Source organism: Mastomys coucha, unplaced genomic scaffold (genome assembly GCF_008632895.1).
Source record: "Mastomys coucha isolate ucsf_1 unplaced genomic scaffold, UCSF_Mcou_1 pScaffold23, whole genome shotgun sequence".
NCBI lineage: Eukaryota > Metazoa > Chordata > Mammalia > Rodentia > Muridae > Mastomys > Mastomys coucha.
This window is the reverse complement of record NW_022196906.1, coordinates 23,092,518-23,103,123: the sequence shown is the minus strand read 5'-3', so window position 1 is coordinate 23,103,123 and position 10,606 is coordinate 23,092,518. Positions and strand designations below refer to the sequence as shown.

General features: G+C 42.8%; 1 protein-coding gene across 7 annotated transcripts in view; it reads left to right on the top strand.

Moving 5' to 3' along the window:
* Ntm (neurotrimin) overlaps positions 1-10,606 on the top strand; it is a 958,983-nt gene that overhangs the window by 868,691 nt on the left and 79,686 nt on the right. Inside the window, exon 10 of one of the 7 annotated variants that reach the window (XR_004111446.1) lies at positions 753-1,287. The exons of the other annotated variants lie outside the window; for them this stretch is intronic. The gene's annotated coding sequence lies outside the window, so the exon portion shown is untranslated. Of the gene's footprint in view, positions 1-752; positions 1,288-10,606 lie in introns of those variants that run through there. 7 annotated transcript variants of the gene reach the window in all.

The window sequence follows — 10,606 nt, the reverse complement described above, 5'->3', positions numbered from 1 at the left end:
ATTTGCAAAGTACACCAGAGCCTGAATATTGGATCTGAGCTCATGGCTTTAGGAAAGTGCAGCTAGACACACACCTGGAGACCAAATGGAAGATGAAAAGGCTTTCTGAAGAAAGCATCCCTTAGCATGTCCACTCTGCTTTTCAAGATTTAATGTGCATGCAAATTACCCAGCTCTTGTTCCCCTGGATGTTGTGAAAATGTGCCTTCGAATTAAGCATGTCTTGGATGGGATGTCTGAGTTTCTGGCCATCTCCTGGGAGAGATTATTGCTGTACTTCATAGACCATATTTGTCTCACTCCCTGAGCAGGCAGGGAGCTGTCTATTTTAACAGAGCTTTTCCTTTTTAATAAGTTGCCTGCACTGGCTTGTTCAAGTGTATGCTTAGAGAAGGATGGGTATCAAAATAACACCATAGTGCCTCTTTATAACCAAGAGGAAGAGGTTGTGTTTGTTCCATCCATGAGGGCTGCTTCCCATGCAGATGCTGGAATGAATGACATAGGCAAATTTCCTAAACAGTCTGTCTTCGATACATGAGAGAGCATAGGCAGACCATGAATTTGGGCTTTCCATTTTCATCCATAAGAAGCACCCAAGGATACTGTGTTTCTATTATGAATCAAGAAAGATCAAGAAGGGCTTGACTGAAACTTTGAATGTGTGGAATGCAATCTAATCTTCTATAAGAGTAGTCTAGTTTCTTCTACACACAAGTTTTTCAAGCCCCATATTTTTCTTTTTTTGCCAGATTTCTCTCTAGATGGTTCAAATAATCAAGAAATTCAAGAAGTCTTTCGATATAGCCAGCAATGGGCTCAAAATGAGTGCAACTGTTCCCTGGAAATCTTCAGGCTTCCTCCTTAAAAGCTCAGTAGCAAGAATTTATCTCAGTTTCCTCTTTCATTGATTTTCACAAACACCACCACTGTGGTTTAGAGAGAAGATAGATTGGTGGAAAGAGAGTCTTTATGGCTTAGTAGAGGATTCTAGGGACAGCAGAAAAAGGAACCCTGTGCAAGTGACTTTCACTGAACATTATCCCTAACAAAGCTTTCCATGGTGTGAAACTAGTGTTAGAGCACATGTATGGACTATATTGTTTATGTTGTATTCATTATAGAGCTGGAACCATAATGATGATTTTCCTTTTAAAATATAATCATGATTTTAAACAGGACAGAACCGGGTTAAGTTCATATTATCTACCAAACTCTTCTATATATGTAATCTATTATGTATATCATATGTGTTTGGATTAAAACCCTAGTTAATTTGTTCATCTACCAACAAACGTTTCTGTAAGATCTACTAAGTTCTAGTGAAGCTATAGAAGTGGATAGAAGATGAATATGAAAGGCACATGGTCCTTAAACTTGGGGATTTCTTAATTTAATAGATGAACATGTGTGTCATTTGGTATATTATAGTTCTCTTTTTCCTCCAGTCATAAAGGTTATTTTTAATTACTTTCCTTAAGTTATCAACAAAGGGGAGAGTAGAGTCAAGCAAAAATCTGGTGGTATAAACTGGATTTAATTTTGAAAAAGTGATTATAATAGTCTCCTTGGGAGATCTCCGATATAATCACAAGCCCGGCTCTTTGAGTTCCCGATGTCAAAACTAAGTAATACCAAAGTAATAATTGCTTTATTTATTTTAGAAAGTAGGGTTTTGTTCTTAGCATAGAGGAAACACTATGTCTAGCTTCCTAGAGAAGCTTTCCACAGACCCTACACTGTGGGAAGAAAAATGTCATTCTTTTGAAGAAGGCTTGTCCCTGCATGTGCTCAAGCAACCCGAAGGAAGGGATCACACTGAAGAAAATCTGTTCAAAGTAATTTGTACAATACTGAGGTGAAATTATATAGCGAATAAAGCATTCAAAACAGTGAGAGCTATGGATAGAAGGCACGTGAGACAGCAAGAGGTAAAGTAGAAACAAGATTCCAGGGATCAGAGGATCAAATGTGTTTCTATTAGTGTCTGAAGAGATTTGCCTTATGGAGCTGGAGAGATAACTAAGCAGTTAATAGCATCCATTGCTCTTGCAGAGGACCTAGGTCTAGTTCCCAGCACACACAGAACAGCTGGCAGCTCTTTATACTCACAGTTCCAGAGAATCCAATGTCCTCTTCTGCACTTGGTGCACAGAATACACAAGAGGCCCAGACACAAATTAAGGCAAATAACCCATGCACATAAAAAACAAAATCATTAGAGAAAAAGACATGAGGAAAGGAGGGAGGGAGAGAGAGCAAAAAGAAAGATTAGTCTATCAGAAATTACAAACAAGAAGTAATATTTATGTTCATATTTAAACTTATATGTAATATGTTCCTCTTTTGGTACTCAAATATGTATCTAGTTGATAATCAACCACGTATTGTTCTGGTGCAATAAACCATTTTTATGGAATAGTAGCATGTGTTGGATGAAGGGTAATATGATTAAATCTAATAATACATAGCCCCCTTCTCTCCAAGCAATACAATTCTGTGATGTCAAGTTTTATAAGCCAGATTAACTAATGGGATATTTTCATCATTCAGCAGGGACAAACAATCAGAATTACACAAAGGTATGAACACAAATGCCTCTTCTTTTTTGGTAATTGGCTGTCTCCAGGCATCCTCACTTCTTGCAAAGACCTGCACATGTATCTCTGTAGAATGAAGCCGATGAATCCATTTCTTACTCCTAATACCTTTCATATTGATGACAGCTATTGAAGTCTTCCTTAAGAGGCATCAGGAAGATGCAGTTACTTTGCATATGTTTTGCATAAGCCTTATATACATCAGTGTGCTTGGATGCACTGCTACTAACCCCACCTTGCTCCCTGATTTCCAACACATTCATCAAACCCAATTGCCCATACACAGTAAAATCCACTGATACAAAGCAGCACTTGAAAGGAAAAATGTAAACTAGCCTTTGTTGTGATGTGGATGCTCTCTGTCTCTGTCTGTCTCTGTCTGTCTCTCTCTCTGTCTCTGTCTCTCTCTCTGTCTCTCTCTCTCTGTCTTTGTCTCTCTCTGGCTCTCTCTCTCTCTCTCTCTCTCTCTCTCTCTCTCTCTTTCTCTCTCTCTCTGTGTGTGTGTGTGTGTGTGTGTGTGTGTATGTGTTGTCTCTCTCCTTAGCGGCAAATTGCAGTGGGTAAAATCTGTATTATGTTATCAGATGCAATCTGAGCCTTCACACAAATGCACTGTGGAGCTGCACAATAGATTGTAGTAGTTTGATACCATCTCCTTGGTTACTTTTATCATGTTTGTTTGTCTCATAGCTAAACAGCAGAATTCAGGCCTATCAGCAGGTGTCTCTGTCCTTAGCCCCAAATCAACCATTTGTCTCCTTCATGTCCTCTGCAAGTGGAGCCTCCTCCCTTCTTACATTATTATCCTCCTGGAAGAGCTCCTGAAGGAAACTACATCTTAACAATTAAAGTACATAGAATAGAATGACTGGGTCTCCTTCTGACTTCTCTGGAAATTAAGAATTGTCCTCAGTAAATTTTCCAAAGGGCTCTGCTTAGCACAAAGAAGAGCTGAGTGCAACTGGAGAAAGGCAGTAACAGCAGTGAACAGGATATCATTTGTGTGTCTCGCTTGCCTCTCTGTCCTCCATCCTTGTTATGGGGAAAGCCAAGAAGTCCCCTTCCCCTTTCCTTTTCCTCGGATTCCAGCAGTCTGGCTCCCCTGGGCTTCTTTGACTGTGGCCTTCGGTCTGAGTAGCCACTCGATTTTAAAGCAAAGCAAGAGAGGCTACGAAATCTGTGAGATGCTTGGGATCACTCCACAAATTAAAACCTTTTATCAGCCTCTAATAGCTGCGCAAACTAATTATACTTTGGCCAAACTTTGCCAATGACTCCCTTGAGGTATTATTATAGAATTTTGAGCTTGAAAATGCGTCCCCATTCTGTCAACATCAGGTTGTTTCAGCTACAGGGAATGAGGCTCCAGCTCCCATTAGCTTCCATGATGTGCTTTGCATAAATTGGGACGTTTTGCACATGGGTTGCAGGTATACTAGCTAGGGGAGCACCTCATAGAATGGATGTTTTTCAGCATTGGGACTGCACATAGAGGCTGTTTTCAGAAAAGAAAAAAAGTCTGGACCCTGAAATTTTTAGAAGCAGCTACAGGGTTCTTTTTCAATGAGTGAAGCAGTTCACTTGGTATCTACTTGTAATTTGGTAGCTTCTAATTTGGATGGACACATCACTTTTCTTCTCTGTGTTCACATCTCTTCATATGTGGAAGGACAGGACCTACTGGAAAAGAGAGATTTCTCATAGAGCTTGATGAGAAGACACTAGATCCTGGATTGTCTGGGAATTTGTGTTTACACACAATGAAGATTAAAACCATGTGGCTCAAAACAATGAATTTGTCAGTCAAAAACATTTATCCAACATGTATAGTAGGGAGCATCTTTAGAGGTATGTGATGGCTGTCATTATTTCATGTGCCTGTGAATGCTTCTCAATGTTCTGTGTGGCTGGCCTGAACAGTCAAATCATTGTGTACTACCTTTCCTTAAGCATGTGATTCCTTGACATAATCTCCAAGAGGAGAGGAGGTATGGAGCATCCCATGGCCCTAGGCTACCATGGTATCCAGGACTAGGAAATGAAGTAGATGAAGCTGCAAGCTGCTTAACCATCACTGCATCATATGTGTTTGAATGCCACAGAGGTATCTATGAAAACTGGATGGTCTAGGCCAATCATTCCCCCTGGCCTGAATGGAAATAACTATGCAGGAGCTCTTAGAATGTGTGGCCAGTACAGAGGCATGTTATGTAAGTACAGCACTCTGAGGCAATGGGAAAAGTATATAATGATAGATTCATAGGCCAGTGATGCAAAGCTATATGGTCACTATCAAGTGCCATAAATTATACAGATGACTTTTATATGACAGCAGTGCAATGTTTGTTTATATGAGCATCACCACCAGCATATAAGCAATGGGTTGCCTTAAGATAGTATGATGACTGTGGGGTCAGGTCACTAGGAGATATGAATTCTCAACTCCATCAAAGCATCTCATCCTCTTCAGGCAGTGTGTTGTTGGTCAACGCCTAGAACTGACCATCTGCCCCACTTTGTGTCCAGTCTTGGGCGACTGATGGAACCAAGAAGCTCAGGGGTCAGGGGAATGGGGGTTGCTCTTGCCAGAAGTCAGAGGAAAGTTAGACACCAGCCTAACTATACATATACCAACTCACTCCTGCCATGTGCTCATTGTCTTTTTAGGACCACAGCAGAGGCAGGTACACAGCCAGGGTTCAGGTCCTTCAGCAAAGGATCTCCTGGTTCTTTTTTGTTTCTGCCATCTGCCAGCCCATCTCATGCGCTCCCATGATAGGCTGAACAGATTCTTGACTTCTTTCCAGTTGTCACTAATTACACTGCAGATCTGTAAATCATGCCAGGCCTGCAATGACAGGCAGGGATATTGGTCCTCTGCCTTGCTGAGCTCCTGGGTACACCCATTGCAAGCATCCCAAAGGGGGCTGTTGAGGGCAAAGGGAAGCTGAGCCATGTGGTTACCTAGGCCCTGCATATGTATGCATAGCCTAGTCTCAGGTCTCAGGCAGTATAAACCCTGTCTGGAAGAATTTAGTTGTTATGCTTCTGCCTGTAGGCTTTTATTGCTGTTTGGATAGCTGGAAGGCGGAGCAGGGCTGGCTTCACCTGGGAGATGCTGTTATTATAGCATCTGGAGTTTGACAAAGATGCAACCATATACCTCAAATGTAGTCAAATAATAAAATAGATTAATTATTTCTAAGATGGGGTATGGGAATCTGTACATTAAAGTGTACCATGAGTGATTTAGGGGCGAGTATCCTCACTTTCAGAATTTATCAATACTTGATTATGTGTTTCAGCTCCTTGGTGATCAGCTCCGGTTTCTGTATGGAGCAGTGACCTTTTCTTTTCTCTTTCTGTTTTTAACTTTGCTGTTTTGGTGAGGAAACATGGTCCTATGATGAGAACCATGCTAACCTATATATGTATGAAAGTCTGGGTGCACAGGTCCCTGGCTGCCACTCGGAGAAAGCTGGTACCCACTTGGAGCTCTGAAACCAGAATGTCGTTGGCTGAGAGGTTGCCCCCAGTAGCCCTAGCCACAGGTCTCCTAGCCAAGCTTGCTCACTGCACAGATTGCTGGCTAATGGGGTGGAGCTAGCTGAAGTGCCTTCTATTAATGGAGCAGAATATAAACAGAATAAAGGCTTCATTTCGCAAGCTGTGGTTTCATTATTAATATACTTTACAGTTCACAGGTTGTACGTTTGTGCCCGTGTTTTCTCAGCTGGTGTAATCTGTGGCTCAGGGTGAGAACAGTCATAAAATTTTCATTTCCAGTTGAATGTGCATCCAATTCGCCGTGAAATGTTCTATCTGTCGTGAATATTAAGTGCACTGAAGCAAGGGCTGCTGGATTAGGTAAAGAAGCTCATGGCCCCTCCCCGACTAGGCAGGGCCCAGGCATGCTCTGGAGCATGGGTATGGATGTTTATGGAGAAGCTATAGTCTGTGGCCACCTCTAGGAGTTAGGTGGAAGAAGAGGAGAGGAATTATGTTCCAAGGGCTGCAGAACAGACAGGAATGCCAGAGCAGAGCATGAGTCAGAAGGGGAAGGCGACCAGACACTCAAGTACAGAGAAGAAGAATGACTGAACATAGTTAAAGAAGGTGGGAGCTGCAAAGGAGACAGCCAGCACAGGAGGGCACACAGTTGTCAGCATACTAGAACGCAGGCAGGGTATTCTATGCACCGGGCCTTTTTAAACATGTCAATAGCATTGTGAGGTGAGCATAGGGCTGTTGATCACAGACAGTGAACAGCCACAGCTGAGAGAGCTTCTGTGGGGTGTTCTCCAGGCCTGCAGGGCTAGAGAGGCATGAGGACGATGTCCAAAGAACAAATGCTGTTTGCTGTAGCTGGCCACCCATAGGCATTCACCTGCCAGCACCAACTCACTGTCTGCTCAGCAGGACACTAGCTCGGCTCACCGACTCCTTGATCTCTTCTGTCTTAGAATTTGTGAACCCTTGTCAGCTTCACAGCTAAGACCCACTTAGTGCTCCCTGGGGGAGCTGAAGCAACATAGGCAGAACAGAGGGAAGACTCTGGTGCTCACTGGACCCTTTTCTCCTAAATTCTACCTTGGGTCCAGGTGTCCCCACTCCCTACCCTGAAAAAAGGTTTGTTTTTTTTTTTTTGTTTTGTTTTGTTTTTTCCCCCTTGGAACAGGGTTTCTCTGTATAGCCCTGGCTGTCCTGGAACTCACTCTCTAGACCAGGCTGTCCTCAAATTCAGATCCACCTGTGTCTGCCTCCCAAATGCTGGGATTAAAGGTGTGCACCATCACCGCCCAGCCCTGGAAAGACTTTAATATGACATTTACCCCAGGCTGAAGAGGAATAAGGCAAATAGGATGAAGTGAAGCAAGTGGAGCTTCAGCAGCCCAGGCACTAACTTTGAATTCTTAGAGCCAAAATGCTAAGTCAGTCAGATGGTACTAGATGAACTCCCAACCTCGGCAGAAATTTTCCAGCCCCAGGAATATATACATGTGTGCATGTGTGCATTTGAATACATGTTCACAGAGCCATATATAAAGTAGAGCCTATATGTGTGTGGTCTTTGGCTCTTTGCAGTGGGAGTTCACAATAGCTCAGTGGGATAGCCAAGTGAATTTACCTCCTTTTGATCAAGAGACACAGTATAGCAGTAGGTTAAGAGGCTGCCCCAAGGTCACAAGCCTGAACCCTTGATAGAAGCAGAAAGGAATTTCCCTATTCTGCATTGGAGCATTGTGCCCCATACACTGCTGTTCATATTTGGGTATTCTGATTGTTTTGGGGTACTATTAGAAAACTTTTCTAAGTCTGAAATATACACCTGCTGAGTAGAGGGAATAGTGTGAGAGAAGGATCAAATGAGCTGGATCTAGACGGCAAGGTGGTCAAAGATTCATGATGTATCACAATTCATTGTGAACATGGCAGTTCTGCTCAAAAGGGACAGATTATCTGCTGTTCACTTTGTCTTTCCTCATATCATTTGCATTTCTGCTCACTTGACGTACCAATAGGTTCTTGAGGACCAAGCCCACATTGCTCACAGGGTACATAGGAGCCCTTGCATTTACCCTGATGCCCTATGTAGCCCAAACCTCATTCTTTGTCATTGCCTTACTGCACTAAAGACCCTCAGGAAAATTCCACACACTTATGCTCTCCCACAAGCCCTTTCCTCTGCTGAGATAGGACTTCATCTGTATTTGTTACTTCTCTATTTCTGTGATTAAAACTATGACCAGAGCCGGGCAGTGGTGGCACACGCCTTTAATCCCAGCGCTTGGGAGGCAGAGGCAGGCAGATTTCTGGGTTCAAGACCAGTCTGGTCTACAGACTGAGTTCCAGGACAGCCAGGGCTACACAGAGAAACTCTGCTTTGAACAAAAACAAAAAGAAGAAAAAGAGATTCTAGAGGTGAAGATGTAATGATATGGGAAAGCAAATGGGGCAGAAGCCACCCAGGAGCTCTGGGATGTCCTAAATTTAAAAGTAAATGTCTTTTAATTACAGATTTAGTAGTCCTGCCCTTTGCACATTTCTAGCACATTCTTCCCACTCTTTCCTTCTGAATCTCTCCTCTTCTCAGCCTCTTACCTTTCTTTCTTTCTTTCTTTCTTTCTTTCTTTCTTTCTTTCTTTCTTTCTTTCTTTGTTCTTTTGTTTTGTTTTTTTTTATACTCGTTTATTTACCATGTGTATAAGTACAGGTACACGTGTTCTACCTTGCTATATTCTGTTTTCTCTTTCCATTGTCTGCGTGCCAGGGATCAAACATATGGTCACCTACCTGCTGAGCCATCTTACTGACCCTCCCTTTCTCTCCAATATTTGATTCTTCAATTTATTGGATGTGAAAATTCAGCAGACACTCGCCACCTCATTAAGCTTTACCACCTGTGTTCCTTTAACCTTGAATTAAGAAACATTAACCCCTGGAAAAGCGTTCCTTCTAGTGCTTAAACCTTGGAATTCTCCAAGCTCCTTACCCTCTCTGCCCAGACTCTGGAGAAGGCACAATGTGGCATTCGGTGGTCATGGCCCAAAGCATCTAAACACAGGAGGAAATGGAGCAGTGCCGAGGTGGTTCTCTTAAAATCTACATGCAGCAGGATCTTCCAATCTACCCTGGGTGCTCAGAACTCCTGCCCCGAAGCTGCATTCAAAATAAATTCCACCAGTGTCCCATTCTCAGGGAGAGATGGGAGAAAACGGTGGTGCATCCTTCTGCTGGCTTGTCACTGTAGAGTTGAGATAATAATAGTCTTTTTCTGATCCCCTGAACTTTCCCATCTGCTTCATAAAACAATGGCAATTTTTCCCTTGCTCTGTCTTCCTCTCTCTCTTTTATTTTTATCCTCCTACACTATAATTTAAAACTGTGGCAGTGCTATAGCCCTTGAGGTTTTTTTTCCCTTTCTTTCCCCTTGCTTTAATACATGACTGTTATTTAAAATGGCCTTTCATGTGAGCAGCAGGAGGCCTCCTGGGTAGGGACACTGCTTCTTGCTTTCAGCTGGAAGGGTAGGCCAGTCAGCTACTGTTCTAGCCAAGGATCCAGGTTCCATTCTTAACTGCCAGGAAAATCACAAGTTTAGCTGCTTTTCCTTCCAAGACAGTTGTGCAAAAAGAAGTCAAAGCCCAGGTCTGTAGATGCCTTTGCCTCTCAAATGGTCAGCCTGTCAAGCAGGTGGCCCTCAGTTCTCCACCTGGTTTTGGATTCAAATCAAGCAATTTCAATTGAATACAGTCAATTCTGTGCAGCAGGAATGCTAAGGAAATGTTAGCACTGTCAGCCATAAGCATGGAGACTTCCAGCATGGTGGTTGCTAGGTAGGCTTTCTCATTGTAGTGCCATCAGTCACACACCCCATCCGGGGTATCTCTGTTTCAGCTGATGGCTGTATAAATGAGAGGGTGATGGTTGGGCTCTTTCAACCAGGGGAATGCCATGTATTTAAGAGACCAAAAAAGAAATATTTTTCATATCTTCACAACAGTGCCCTGACCTTCACAACCTTCCAAATAGGTCCAGCAGCTGCCTAGTGCTCTATCTTTTGTCCTCTCTATTTGAAGATTCTGCACACCCTTTGTCTATCAGTATCCATGTGTGTGCCTGCAGCTCTCAGAACACACTGGACACATTTAGATTCTCTCCTCCACTTTCTCTAAAGACCTATTGGACCAGTTCTATGTTCCTAGTGGGCTTCATGGAGGAACACACCCATTCAAACTTTGGGGGCCACCCTGGCTGGGCTCAAGACAAGAAAACTATGTGTGTTCACTTTGGAAGTATATGAGACCTAGGTAGATAAAGAGTGTTATCTGTGGAATATGTGAATGTATAAGAGTGAGTATGCATGTTGTGGGTGAGGAAATGGGTATGCAGTGTATGGGGGTCTTTCATATGAGAATATGTTTGGTATATCAAATAGAACTGTGATTGTGTCTATTAATGAATGTGTGAGGAATGTGTGTGTGTGTGTGTGTGTGTGTGTGTGT